A 12997-nucleotide genomic window follows, 5' to 3' on the forward strand; every position below is an offset into this window, starting at 1 on the left:
CAACCACTGAGGAGACAAAGCCTTTGTATAACGAATGAGGAAGCAATGAACACATTCAGCCTATCACAGGAGTTCCCTGAGTGTTCCAAATTATAAATTCTCTATGTCACTGTATGTTATTGAGCCCAAGTAGCTTGCCGTGATCGTATAGTGGTTAGTAATCTGCGTTGTGGCCGCAGCAACCTCGGTTCGAATCCGAGTCACGGCATTGTGGTTGGCAATGTCACGGCAGTTGGGTTTTTCTTTTACAGAATTACCAAATGTACCAGTTGTTTTTGTAAAATGTATATTAAAAACAGATCCTTTAAAATATTTAAACGATCTAACGACAAATTCTTTAAACACACATGATTATAAGATGTAGCTATATTGTACCTACTGACATAAATTATCGTTCTTAAACCTATTTGCGGTGGGGAAATGGAGCTCTCCCCCATGCCAATCAGAATGCAGATGAATGCAGTTGCAGTTGAGTGACCTGTGTTGTGGCTGTCTAGAGGGAATGCACAAATGTAGCTGTCTCGCAGCCCAATCCAGACGTCAATTGGAGACAGGTTTTCAGGCAAATAGAGCAGTAAGTGCAGAGAAATGCTCACTCTCTAAAAATGGAATTTATAAAATAGTAAAGTTAAATCCAACCTCACCAGTAAATAGGATTTATCAATAAAAAAATAAAGCTTCTCCTCTCTGATATGGAATTACCCCCCAAAAAGTATAAGGGAATACCCAATGCTAACCTATGAGAGGGGCAGACCTCACTGTAGTGAAAAATGTAATAGACTGTTTGGTACTACCAAGACATGCAAACTACCACAGTACATGTCTTACCTTTTACTTACATAGCATGATGCCCCTAGGACTACCTAGGGCCTACTTTAGGGGTTAATTATATGTAATAAAATTGGAGTTTAAGGCTTGGCAAGTAGTTTTAAATGGCAAGTCGAAGTGGCAGTACACTGCAGCACAGGCACTGCAGTAGCAGGCTTGAGACAGGTTTGAAATGCTACTTTTTTGGGCGGCACAATCAGTTCCTGGGTATATGGTATACCACTTTACAAGGGGCTTTCAAGTCAATTAAATCTGTCAGTCAGGTATACTCCAATTACACACATGATTAGGGAAGAAGCACGTGCACTTCAGCACTGATTAGTAGCGATAAAGTGATCAGAGTCCTAAGGCCAACAAAAAGATACAGCAAAATGCGTAGGTGAAAAGCAATAAGGTAGGGTTGAGGCCACCTTAAGAATGCAAGGTCTAACAAAAACAAACTAAGGATAACATGAGTAAAACATCAGGTTTCTCTACGGCATTTGGTGAGACAAGTGTGCCTTCTTTTATCTTCCATAAATGCAATCTTTCCCTGACCCCTTTATTATATAGCTCTTCAAGTAAAAAAGATAAAGCACTTACAAAGGAGCCTCAAATACTCAAAGATGGTAAACTTCTGTAATATGGGCCATAGACTAAAAGCAGCACGAAAACAGAGTGCAATAGAGTCCCAAAAACTTGAGTGCCACATGAGAGTATGCATGAGAGCCTATCCTTTTCCAAACTAGAGATATACTCATGCAATTTTTGTTTTTAGGAGAGAATGTGCCTGCTGAAATAAACATTATTTTTAAAAAGTGCATTGCAGAATACCAGGAATTTGCTGTGGGACACCTTGAAAACTTTCATACAGATTATTTGCACAAAACTTACAGTCAGTTGTTGTGGCCGAGTGTTTAAGGCGATGGACTAGAAATCCATTGGGGTCTCCCCGCGCAGGTTCGAATCCTGCCAACAACAAGAAACTTTTTAACATCGGCTACAATTTCAGAAGTTAACCTTTAGAATTTCTTCCATGTCAGTTTTATAAATAGGTGGCTTATTTTGGTGTCACTATTGCCCTTTCACATATTTATTATCGCTACCCCTTTCATATCTTTGCTATAACTCTCGTCCGACATTAGCGCTGGTGCAAACACTTCAAATTATTATACCCTGGCTCTCTCAGTCATACCATTCATGCACTTGAAACTTACTTTACCAATAAAAGAAGCAAATAGAAAAATAAAACAAAAGTGCTTGCTGGATTAGGCAAACACACTTCATAAAACTGCATTTTCTTTTCTATTCTCTCCGTGTTACAAGCTTAACTGCTCCCTGTGTAATTTCTCTTAGCCTGCTGTTCCAGGAAGAGAATTTTATCTTCAGGCTCTTTCCGTGTTTTTTTCCTAGTCTTTCTTTCCCTTTTCTTAGATTTGTAACTGTTCCTTTATGTGCTCTATTTAGGCGCCATTAATCTCATTTGAGCTCCTTGTACCTGCTGCTGTTTTCTCCACACCTCATACTGCCTTTTCCCTCTTTCTCTCTTTCTCTGAGGTTGGTGGCTACTTTCCAAAGCTTCTGATGTCCCAGTGTTCCTTCATCTTGTTGTCAGACGTGAATTGGAAAAGCAACCAAATTAACAAGCCTTTACCACTCATACATGGCAGAGGATTATACTTTAATTCAATGAGCTAAGAAAAGCGTGTTGTGGGGCCCCTACGAGCCATGGTGCTTGCTTCATCATAATTGGGCACGCAGTCATTAGCCACAGCTCTGATCATGGGTCACTGAGGTCACTTTCAATAATTCCTCAACAACCTAACCATGCAGTCCCCCCTAACTGTGTAGTTATCTTGCTTTACTGCTGTTTGTGTGATTAGCTGGGAGGAGCTCACGGCAGCATCCTCCCTATAAAAGTGTAGATGGACCGCTCCTTAACTCTTTCTTGCTTCACATACAGATGGCTTGAGGAGGTACAGGGGAGATGCAGGTCTACAAGACAGAATAGAAGATCTGCGCCAGGTGTGTTTCTCCGCATTGGTGTCCCATCACAGGCCCACAAGTGTATGTGTGATCTTTGACTCCTGGCAGTTCACAAGCAGGCGGCCAGGAAACGGTTTCAGCCTATCAACCACTGAGGAGACAAAGCCTTTGTATAACGAATGAGGAAGCAATGAACACATTCAGCCTATCACAGGAGTTCCCTGAGTGTTCCAAATTATAAATTCTCTATGTCACTGTATGTTATTGAGCCCAAGTAGCTTACCGTGATCGTATAGTGGTTAGTACTCTGCGTTGTGGCCGCAGCAACCTCGGTTCGAATCTGAGTCACGGCATTGTGGTTGGCAATGTCACGGCAGTTGGGTTTTTCTTTTACAGAATTACCAAATGTACCAGTTGTTTTTGTAAAATGTATATTAAAAACAGATCCTTTAAAATATTTAAACGATCTAACGACAAATTCTTTAAACACACATGATTATAAGATGTAGCTATATTGTACCTACTGACATAAATTATCGTTCTTGAACCTATTTGCGGTGGGGAAATGGAGCTCTCCCCCATGCCAATCAGAATGCAGATGAATGCAGTTGCAGTTGAGTGACCTGTGTTGTGGCTGTCTAGAGGGAATGCACAAATGTAGCTGTCTCGCAGCCCAATCCAGACGTCAATTGGAGACAGGTTTTCAGGCAAATAGAGCAGTAAGTGCAGAGAAATGCTCACTCTCTAAAAATGGAATTTATAAAATAGTAAAGTTAAATCCAACCTCACCAGTAAATAGGATTTATCAATAAATAAATAAAGCTTCTCCTCTCTGATATGGAATTACCCCCCAAAAAGTATAAGGGAATACCCAATGCTAACCTATGAGAGGGGCAGACCTCACTGTAGTGAAAAATGTAATAGACTGTTTGGTACTACCAGGACATGCAAACTACCACAGTACATGTCTTACCTTTTACTTACATAGCATGATGCCCCTAGGACTACCTAGGGCCTACTTTAGGGGTTAATTATATGTAATAAAATTGGAGTTTAAGGCTTGGCAAGTAGTTTTAAATGGCAAGTCGAAGTGGCAGTACACTGCAGCACAGGCACTGCAGTAGCAGGCTTGAGACAGGTTTGAAATGCTACTTTTTTGGGCGGCACAATCAGTTCCTGGGTATATGGTATACCACTTTACAAGGGGCTTTCAAGTCAATTAAATCTGTCAGTCAGATATACTCCAATTACACACATGATTAGGGAAGAAGCACGTGCACTTCAGCACTGATTAGTAGCGATAAAGTGATCAGAGTCCTAAGGCCAACAAAAAGATACAGCAAAATGCGTAGGTGAAAAGCAATAAGGTAGGGTTGAGGCCACCTTAAGAATGCAAGGTCTAACAAAAACAAACTAAGGATAACATGAGTAAAACATCAGGTTTCTCTACGGCATTTGGTGAGACAAGTGTGCCTTCTTTTATCTTCCATAAATGCAATCTTTCCCTGACCCCTTTATTATAAGCTCTTCAAGTAAAAAAGATAAAGCACTTACAAAGGAGCCTCAAATACTCAAAGATGGTAAACTTCTGTAATATGGGCCATAGACTAAAAGCAGCACGAAAACAGAGTGCAATAGGGTCCCAAAAACTTGAGTGCCACATGAAAGTATGCATGAAAGCCTATCCTTTTCCAAACTAGAGATATACTCATGCAATTTTTGTTTTTAGGAGAGAATGTGCCTGCTGAAATAAACATTATTTTTAAAAAGTGCATTGCAGAATACCAGGAATTTGCTGTGGGACACCTTGAAAACTTTCATACAGATTATTTGCACAAAACTTACAGTCAGTTGTTGTGGCCGAGTGTTTAAGGCGATGGACTAGAAATCCATTGGAGTCTCCCCGCGCAGGTTCGAATCCTGCCAACAACGAGAAACTTTTTAACATCGGCTACAATTTCAGAAGTTAACCTTTAGAATTTCTTCCATGTCAGTTTTATAAATAGGTGGCTTATTTTGGTGTCACTATTGCCCTTTCACATATTTATTATCGCTACCCCTTTCATATCTTTGCTATAACTCTCGTCCTACATTAGCGCTGGTGCAAACACTTCAAATTATTATATCCTGGCTCTCTCAGTCATACCATTCATGCACTTGAAACTTACTTTACCAATAAAAGAAGCAAATAGAAAAATAAAACAAAAGTGCTTGCTGGATTAGGCAAACAAACTTCATAAAACTGCATTTTCTTTTCTATTCTCCCCGTGTTACAAGCTTAACTGCTCCCTGTGTAATTTCTCTTAGCCTGCTGTCCCAGGAAGAGAATTTTATCTACAGGCTCTTTCCGTGTTTTTTTCCTAGTCTTTCTTTCCCTTTTCTTAGATTTGTAACTGTTCCTTTATGTGCTCTATTTAGGCGCCATTAATCTCATTTGAGCTCCTTGTACCTGCTGCTGTTTTTTCCACACCTCATACTGCCTTTTCCCTCTTTCTCTCTTTCCCGGAGGTTGGTGGCTACTTTCCAAAGCTTCTGATGCCCCAATGTTCCTTCATCTTGTTGTCAGACGTGAATTGGAAAAGAAACCAAATTAACAAGCCTTTACCACTCATACATGGCAGAGGTTTATACTTTAATTCAATGAGGTAAGAAAAGCGTGTTGTGGGGCCCCTACGAGCCATTGTCCTTGCTTCATCATAATTGGGCACGCAGATATTAGCCACAGCTCTGATCATGGGTCACTGAGGTCAGTTTAAATAATTCCTCAAAAACCTAACCATGCAGTCCCCCCTAACTGTGTAGTTATCTTGCTTTACTGCTGTTTGTGTGATTAGCTGGGAGGAGCTCACGGCAGCATCCTCCCTAGAAAAGTGTAGATGGACCGCTCCTTAACTTTTTCTTGCTACACATACAGATGGCTTGAGGAGGTACAGGGGAGATGCAGGTCTAATAGACAGAATAGAAGATCTGCGCCAGGTGTGATGCTCTGCATTGGTGTCCCATCACAGGCCCACAAGTGTATGTGTGATCTTTGTCTTCTGGCAGTTCACAAGCAGGCGGCCAGGAAACGGTTTCAGCCTATCAACCACTGAGGAGACAAAGCCTTTGTATAAGGAATGAGGAAGCAATGAACACATTCAGCCTATCACATGAGTTCCCTGAGTGTTCCGAATTATAAATTCTCCATGTCACTGTATGTTGTTGAGCCCAAGTAGCTCGCCGTGATCGTATAGTGGTTAGTACTCTGCGTTGTGGCCGCAGCAACCTCGGTTCGAATCCGAGTCACGGCATTGTGGTTGGCAATGTCACGGCAGTTGCGTTTTTCTTTTACAGAATTACCAAATGTACCAGTTGTTTTTGTAAAATGTCTATTAAAAACAGATCCTTTAAAATACTTAAACGATCTAACGACAAATTATTTAAACACACATGATTATAAGATGTAGCCTTATTTTTGTTTTTAGGAGAGAATGTGCCTGCTGAAAAAAACAATATTTTTAAAAAGTGCATTGCAGAATATCAGGAATTTGCTGTGGGACACCTTGAAAACTTTCACACAGATTATTTGCACAAAACTTACAGTCAGTTGTTGTGGCCGAGTGGTTAAGGAGATGGACTAGAAATCCATTAGGGTCTCCCCGCGCAGGTTCGAATCCTGCCAACAACAAGAAACTTTTTAACATCGGCTACAATTTCAGAAGTTAACCTTTAGAATTTCTTCCATGTCAGTTTTATAAATAGGTGGCTTATTTTGGTGTCACTATTGCCCTTTCACATATTTATTATCACTACCCCTTTCATATCTTTGCTATAACTCTCGTCCTACATTAGCGCTGGTGAAAACATTTCAAATTATTATACCCTGGCTCTCAAAGTCATACCATTCATGCACTTGAAACTTACATTACCAATAAAAGAAGCAAATAGAAAAATAAAACAAAAGTGCTTGCTGGATTAGGCAAACACACTTCATAAAACTGCATTTTCTTTTCTATTCTCCCCGTGTTACAAGCTTAACTGCTCCCTGTGTAATTTCTCTTAGCCTGCTGTCCCAGGAAGAGAATTTTATCTACAGGCTCTTTCCGTGTTTTTTTCCTAGTCTTTCTTTCCCTTTTCTTAGATTTGTAACTGTTCCTTTACGTGCTCTATTTAGGCGCCATTAATCTCATTTGAGCTCCTTGTACCTGCTGCTGTTTTCCCCACACCTCATACTGCCTTTTCCCTCTTTCTCTTTTTCTCTGAGGTTGGTGGCTACTTTCCAAAGATTCTGATGCCCCAATGTTCCTTCATCTTGTTGTCAGACGTGAATTGGAAAAGAAACCAAATTAACAAGCCTTTACCACTCATACATGGCAGAGGTTTATACTTTAATTCAATGAGCTAAGAAAAGCACGTTGTGGGGCCCTTACGAGCCATGGTGCTTGCTTCATCATAATTAGGCACGCAGTCATTAGCCACAGCTCTGATCATGGGTCACTGAGGTCAGTTTCAATAATTCCTCAAAAACCTAACCATGCAGTCCCCCCTAACTGTGTAGTTATCTTGCTTTACTGCTGTTTGTGTGATTAGCTGGGAGGAGCTCACGGCAGCATCCTCCCTATAAAAGTGTAGATGGACCGCTCTTTAACTCTTTCTTGCTTCACATACAGATGGCTTGAGGAGGTACAGGGGAGATGCAGGTCTACTAGACAGAATAGAAGATCTGCGCCAGGTGTGTTTCTCTGCATTGGTGTCCCATCACAGGCCCACAAGTGTATGTGTGATCTTTGACTCCTGGCAGTTCACAAGCAGGCGGCCAGGAAATGGTTTCAGCCTATTAACCACTGAGGAGACAAAGCCTTTGTATAAGGAATGAGGAAGCAATGAACACATTCAGCCTATCACAGGAGTTCCCTGAGTGTTCCGAATTATAAATTCTCCATGTCACAGTATGTTATTGATCCCAAGTAGCTTGCCGTGATCGTATAGTGGTTAGTACTCTATGTTGTGGCCGCAGCAACCTCGGTTCGAATCCGAGTCACGGCATTGTGGTTGGCAATGTCACAGCAGTTGGGTTTTTCTTTTACAGAATTACCAAATGTACCAGTTGTTTTTGTAAAATGTCTATTAAAAACAGATCCTTTAAAATATTTAAACGATCTAACGAATAAATTATTTAAACACACATGATTATAAGATGTAGCTATATTGTACCTACTGACATAAATTATCGTTCTTGAACCTATTTGCGGTGGGGGGAATGGAGCTCTCCCCCATGCCAATCAGAATGCAGATGAATGCAGTTGCAGTTGAGTGACCTGTGTTGTGGCTGTCTAGAGGGAATGCACAAATGTAGCTGTCTCGCAGCCCAATCCAGACGTCAATTGGAGACAGGTTTTCAGGCAAATAGAGCAGTAAGTGCAGAGAAATGCTCACTCTCTAAAAATGGCATTTATAAAATAGTAAAGTTAAATCCAACCTCACCAGTAAATAGGATTTATCAATAAATAAATAAAGCTTCTCCTCTCTGATATGGAATTACCCCCCAAAAAGTATAAGGGAATACCCCATGCTAACCTATGAGAGGGGCAGACCTCACTGCAGTGAAAAATGTAATAGACTGTTTGGTACTACCAGGACATGCAAACTACTACAGTACATGTCTTACCTTTTACTTACATAGCATGATGCCCCTAGGACTACCTAGGGCCTACCTTAGGGGTTAATTATATGTAATAAAATTGGAGTTTAAGGCTTGGCAAGTAGTTTTAAATGGCAAGTCGAAGTGGCAGTACACTGCAGCACAGGCACTGCAGTAGCAGGCTTGAGACAGGTTTGAAATGCTACTTCTTTGGGCGGCACAATCAGTCCCTGGGTATATGGTATACCACTTTACAAGGGGCTTTCAAGTAAATTAAATCTGTCAGTCAGGTATACTCCAATTACACACATGATTAGGGAAGAAGCACGTGCACTTCAGCACTGATTAGGAGCGATAAAATGATCAGAGTCCTAAGGACAACAAAAAGATACAGCAAAATGCGTAGGTGAAAAGCAATAAGGTAGGGTTGAGGCCACCTTAAGAATGCAAGGTCTAACAAAAACAAACTAAGGATAACATGAGTAAAACATCAGGTTTCTCTACGGCATTTGGTGAGACAAGTGTGCCTTCTTTTATCTTCCATAAATGCAATCTTTCCCTGACCCCTTTATTGTATAGCTCTTCAAGTAAAAAAGATAAAGCACTTACAAAGGAGCCTCAAATACTCAAAGATGGTAGACTTCTGTAATATGGGCCATAGACTAAAAGCAGCACGAAAACAGAGTGCAATAGGGTCCCAAAAACTTGAGTGCCACATGAGAGTATGCATGAAAGCCTATCCTTTTCCAAACTAGAGATATACTCATGCAATTTTTGTTTTTAGGAGAGAATGTGCCTGCTGAAAAAAACATTATTTTTAAAAAGTGCATTACAGAATACCAGGAATTTGCTGTGGGACACCTTGAAAACTTTCATACAGATTATTTGCACAAATCATACCATCAGTTGCTGTGGCCGAGTGGTTAAGGCGATGGACTAGAAATCCATTGGGGTCTCCCCGCGCAGGTTCGAATCCTGACAACAACGAGAAACTTTTTAACATCGGCTACAATTTCAGTAGTTAACCTTTAGAATTTCTTCCATGTCAGTTTTATAAATAGGTGGCTTATTTTGGTGTCACTATTGCCCTTTCACATATTTATTATCGCTACCCCTTTCATATCTTTGCTATAACTCTCGTCCTACATTAGCGCTGGTGCAAACACTTCAAATTATTATACCCTGGCTCTCTCAGTCATACCATTCATGCACTTGAAACTTACTTTACCAATAAAAGAAGCAAATAGAAAAATAAAACAAAAGTGCTTGCTGGATTAGGCAAACACAATTCATAAAACTGCATTTTCTTTTCTATTCTCCCCGTGTTACAAGCTTAACTGCTCCCTGTGTAATTTCTCTTAGCCTGCTGTCCCAGGAAGAGAATTTTATCTACAGGCTCTTTCCGTGTTTTTTTCCTAGTCTTTCTTTCCCTTTTCTTAGATTTGTAACTGTTCCTTTATGTGCTCTATTTAGGCGCCATTAATCTCATTTGAGCTCCTTGTACCTGCTGCTGTTTTCTCCACACCTCATACTGCCTTTTCCCTCTTTCTCTCTTTCTCTGAGGTTGGTGGCTACTTTCCAAAGCTTCTGATGCCCCAATGTTCCTTCATCTTGTTGTCAGACGTGAATTGGAAAAGAAACCAAATTAACAAGCCTTTACCACTCATACATGGCAGAGGTTTATACTTTAATTCAATGAGCTAAGAAAAGCGTGTTGTGGGGCCCCTACGAGCCATTGTCCTTGCTTCATCATAATTGGGCACGCAGATATTAGCCACAGCTCTGATCATGGGTCACTGAGGTCAGTTTCAATAATTCCTCAAAAACCTAACCATGCAGTCCCCCCTAACTGTTTAGTTATCTTGCTTTACTGCTGTTTGTGTGATTAGCTGGGAGGAGCTCACGGCAGCATCCTCCCTAGAAAAGTGCAGATGGACCGCTCCTTAACTTTTTCTTGCTACACATACAGATGGCTTGAGGAGGTACAGGGGAGATGCAGGTCTAATAGACAGAATAGAAGATCTGCGCCAGGTGTGATGCTCTGCATTGGTGTCCCATCACAGGCCCACAAGTGTATGTGTGATCTTTGTCTTCTGGCAGTTCACAAGCAGGCGGCCAGGAAACGGTTTCAGCCTATCAACCACTGAGGAGACAAAGCCTTTGTATAAGGAATGAGGAAGCAATGAACACATTCAGCCTATCACAGGAGTTCCCTGAGTGTTCCGAATTATAAATTCTCCATGTCACTGTATGTTGTTGAGCCCAAGTAGCTCGCCGTGATCGTATAGTGGTTAGTACTCTGTGTTGTGGCCGCAGCAACCTCGGTTTGAATCCGAGTCATGGCATTGTGGTTGGCAATGTCACGGCAGTTGGGTTTTTCTTTTACAGAATTACCAAATGTACCAGTTGTTTTTGTAAAATGTCTATTAAAAACAGATCCTTTAAAATATTTAAACGATCTAACGACAAATTATTTAAACACACATGATTATAAGATGTAGCCTTATTTTTGTTTTTAGGAGAGAATGTGCCTGCTGAAAAAAACAATATTTTTAAAAACTGCATTGCAGAATATCAGGAATTTGCTGTGGGACACCTTGAAAACTTTCACACAGATTATTTGCACAAAACTTACAGTCAGTTGTTGTGGCCGAGTGGTTAAGGAGATGGACTAGAAATCCATTGGGGTCCTTCCGCGCAGGTTCGAATCCTGCCAACAACAAGAAACTTTTTAACATCGGCTACAATTTCAGAAGTTAACCTTTAGAATTTCTTCCATGTCAGTTTTATAAATAGGTGGCTTATTTTGGTGTCACTATTGCCCTTTCACATATTTATTATCGCTACCCCTTTCATATCTTTGCTATAACTCTCGTCCTACATTAGCGCTGGTGAAAACACTTCAAATTATTATACCCTGGCTCTCAAAGTCATACCATTCATGCACTTGAAACTTACTTTACCAATAAAAGAAGCAAATAGAAAAATAAAACAAAAGTGCTTGCTGGATTAGGCAAACACACTTCATAAAACTGCATTTTCTTTTCTATTCTCCCTGTGTTACAAGCTTAACTGCTCCCTGTGTAATTTCTCTTAGCCTGCTGTCCCAGGAAGAGAATTTTATCTACAGGCTCTTTCCGTGTTTTTTTCCTAGTCTTTCTTTCCCTTTTCTTAGATTTGTAACTGTTCCTTTACGTGCTCTATTTAGGCGCCATTAATCTCATTTGAGCTCCTTGTACCTGCTGCTGTTTTCCCCACACCTCATACTGCCTTTTCCCTCTTTCTCTTTTTCTCTGAGGTTGGTGGCTACTTTCCAAAGATTCTGATGCCCCAATGTTCCTTCATCTTGTTGTCAGACGTGAATTGGAAAAGAAACCAAATTAACAAGCCTTTACCACTCATACATGGCAGAGGTTTATACTTTAATTCAATGAGCTAAGAAAAGCACGTTGTGGGGCCCTTACGAGCCATGGTGCTTGCTTCATCATAATTAGGCACGCAGTCATTAGCCACAGCTCTGATCATGGGTCACTGAGGTCAGTTTCAATAATTCCTCAAAAACCTAACCATGCAGTCCCCCCTAACTGTGTAGTTATCTTGCTTTACTGCTGTTTGTGTGATTAGCTGGGAGGAGCTCACGGCAGCATCCTCCCTATAAAAGTGTAGATGGACCGCTCTTTAACTCTTTCTTGCTTCACATACAGATGGCTTGAGGAGGTACAGGGGAGATGCAGGTCTACTAGACAGAATAGAAGATCTGCGCCAGGTGTGTTTCTCTGCATTGGTGTCCCATCACAGGCCCACAAGTGTATGTGTGATCTTTGACTCCTGGCAGTTCACAAGCAGGCGGCCAGGAAATGGTTTCAGCCTATTAACCACTGAGGAGACAAAGCCTTTGTATAAGGAATGAGGAAGCAATGAACACATTCAGCCTATCACAGGAGTTCCCTGAGTGTTCCGAATTCTAAATTCTCCATGTCACAGTATGTTATTGAGCCCAAGTAGCTTGCCGTGATCGTATAGTGGTTAGTACTCTATGTTGTGGCCGCAGCAACCTCGGTTCGAATCCGAGTCACGGCATTGTGGTTGGCAATGTCACAGCAGTTGGGTTTTTCTTTTACAGAATTACCAAATGTACCAGTTGTTTTTGTAAAATGTCTATTAAAAACAGATCCTTTAAAATATTTAAACGATCTAACGAATAAATTATTTAAACACACATGATTATAAGATGTAGCTATATTGTACCTACTGACATAAATTATCGTTCTTGAACCTATTTGCGGTGGGGGGAATGGAGCTCTCCCCCATGCCAATCAGAATGCAGATGAATGCAGTTGCAGTTGAGTGACCTGTGTTGTGGCTGTCTAGAGGGAATGCACAAATGTAGCTGTCTCGCAGCCCAATCCAGACGTCAATTGGAGACAGGTTTTCAGGCAAATAGAGCAGTAAGTGCAGAGAAATGCTCACTCTCTAAAAATGGCATTTATAAAATAGTAAAGTTAAATCCAACCTCACCAGTAAATAGGATTTATCAATAAATAAATAAAGCTTCTCCTCTCTGATATGGAATTACCCCCCAAA

General features: G+C 40.8%; 6 non-coding genes across 6 annotated transcripts; all 6 read left to right on the top strand.

Annotated features, from left to right (window-relative positions):
- Positions 1-1706: 1706 nt before the first annotated feature.
- TRNAS-AGA (transfer RNA serine (anticodon AGA)) lies at positions 1707-1788 on the top strand. Its single transcript has one exon. It is a non-coding gene; the product is annotated as a tRNA-Ser (tRNA).
- Positions 1789-4643: 2855 nt separating this feature from the next.
- On the top strand, positions 4644-4725 carry TRNAS-AGA (transfer RNA serine (anticodon AGA)). The gene has a single exon. It is a non-coding gene; the product is annotated as a tRNA-Ser (tRNA).
- A 1286-nt stretch (positions 4726-6011) lies between these two features.
- TRNAH-GUG (transfer RNA histidin (anticodon GUG)) lies at positions 6012-6083 on the top strand. The gene has a single exon. It is a non-coding gene; the product is annotated as a tRNA-His (tRNA).
- A 295-nt stretch (positions 6084-6378) lies between these two features.
- Positions 6379-6460, top strand: TRNAS-AGA (transfer RNA serine (anticodon AGA)). The gene has a single exon. It is a non-coding gene; the product is annotated as a tRNA-Ser (tRNA).
- Positions 6461-9318: 2858 nt separating this feature from the next.
- TRNAS-AGA (transfer RNA serine (anticodon AGA)) lies at positions 9319-9400 on the top strand. Its single transcript has one exon. It is a non-coding gene; the product is annotated as a tRNA-Ser (tRNA).
- A 1653-nt stretch (positions 9401-11053) lies between these two features.
- Positions 11054-11135, top strand: TRNAS-AGA (transfer RNA serine (anticodon AGA)). Its single transcript has one exon. It is a non-coding gene; the product is annotated as a tRNA-Ser (tRNA).
- Positions 11136-12997: the final 1862 nt, after the last annotated feature.

The sequence above is a fragment of the Lissotriton helveticus genome, chromosome 12 (assembly GCF_964261635.1).
Source record: "Lissotriton helveticus chromosome 12, aLisHel1.1, whole genome shotgun sequence".
In the NCBI taxonomy this organism is placed as follows: Eukaryota; Metazoa; Chordata; class Amphibia; order Caudata; family Salamandridae; genus Lissotriton; species Lissotriton helveticus.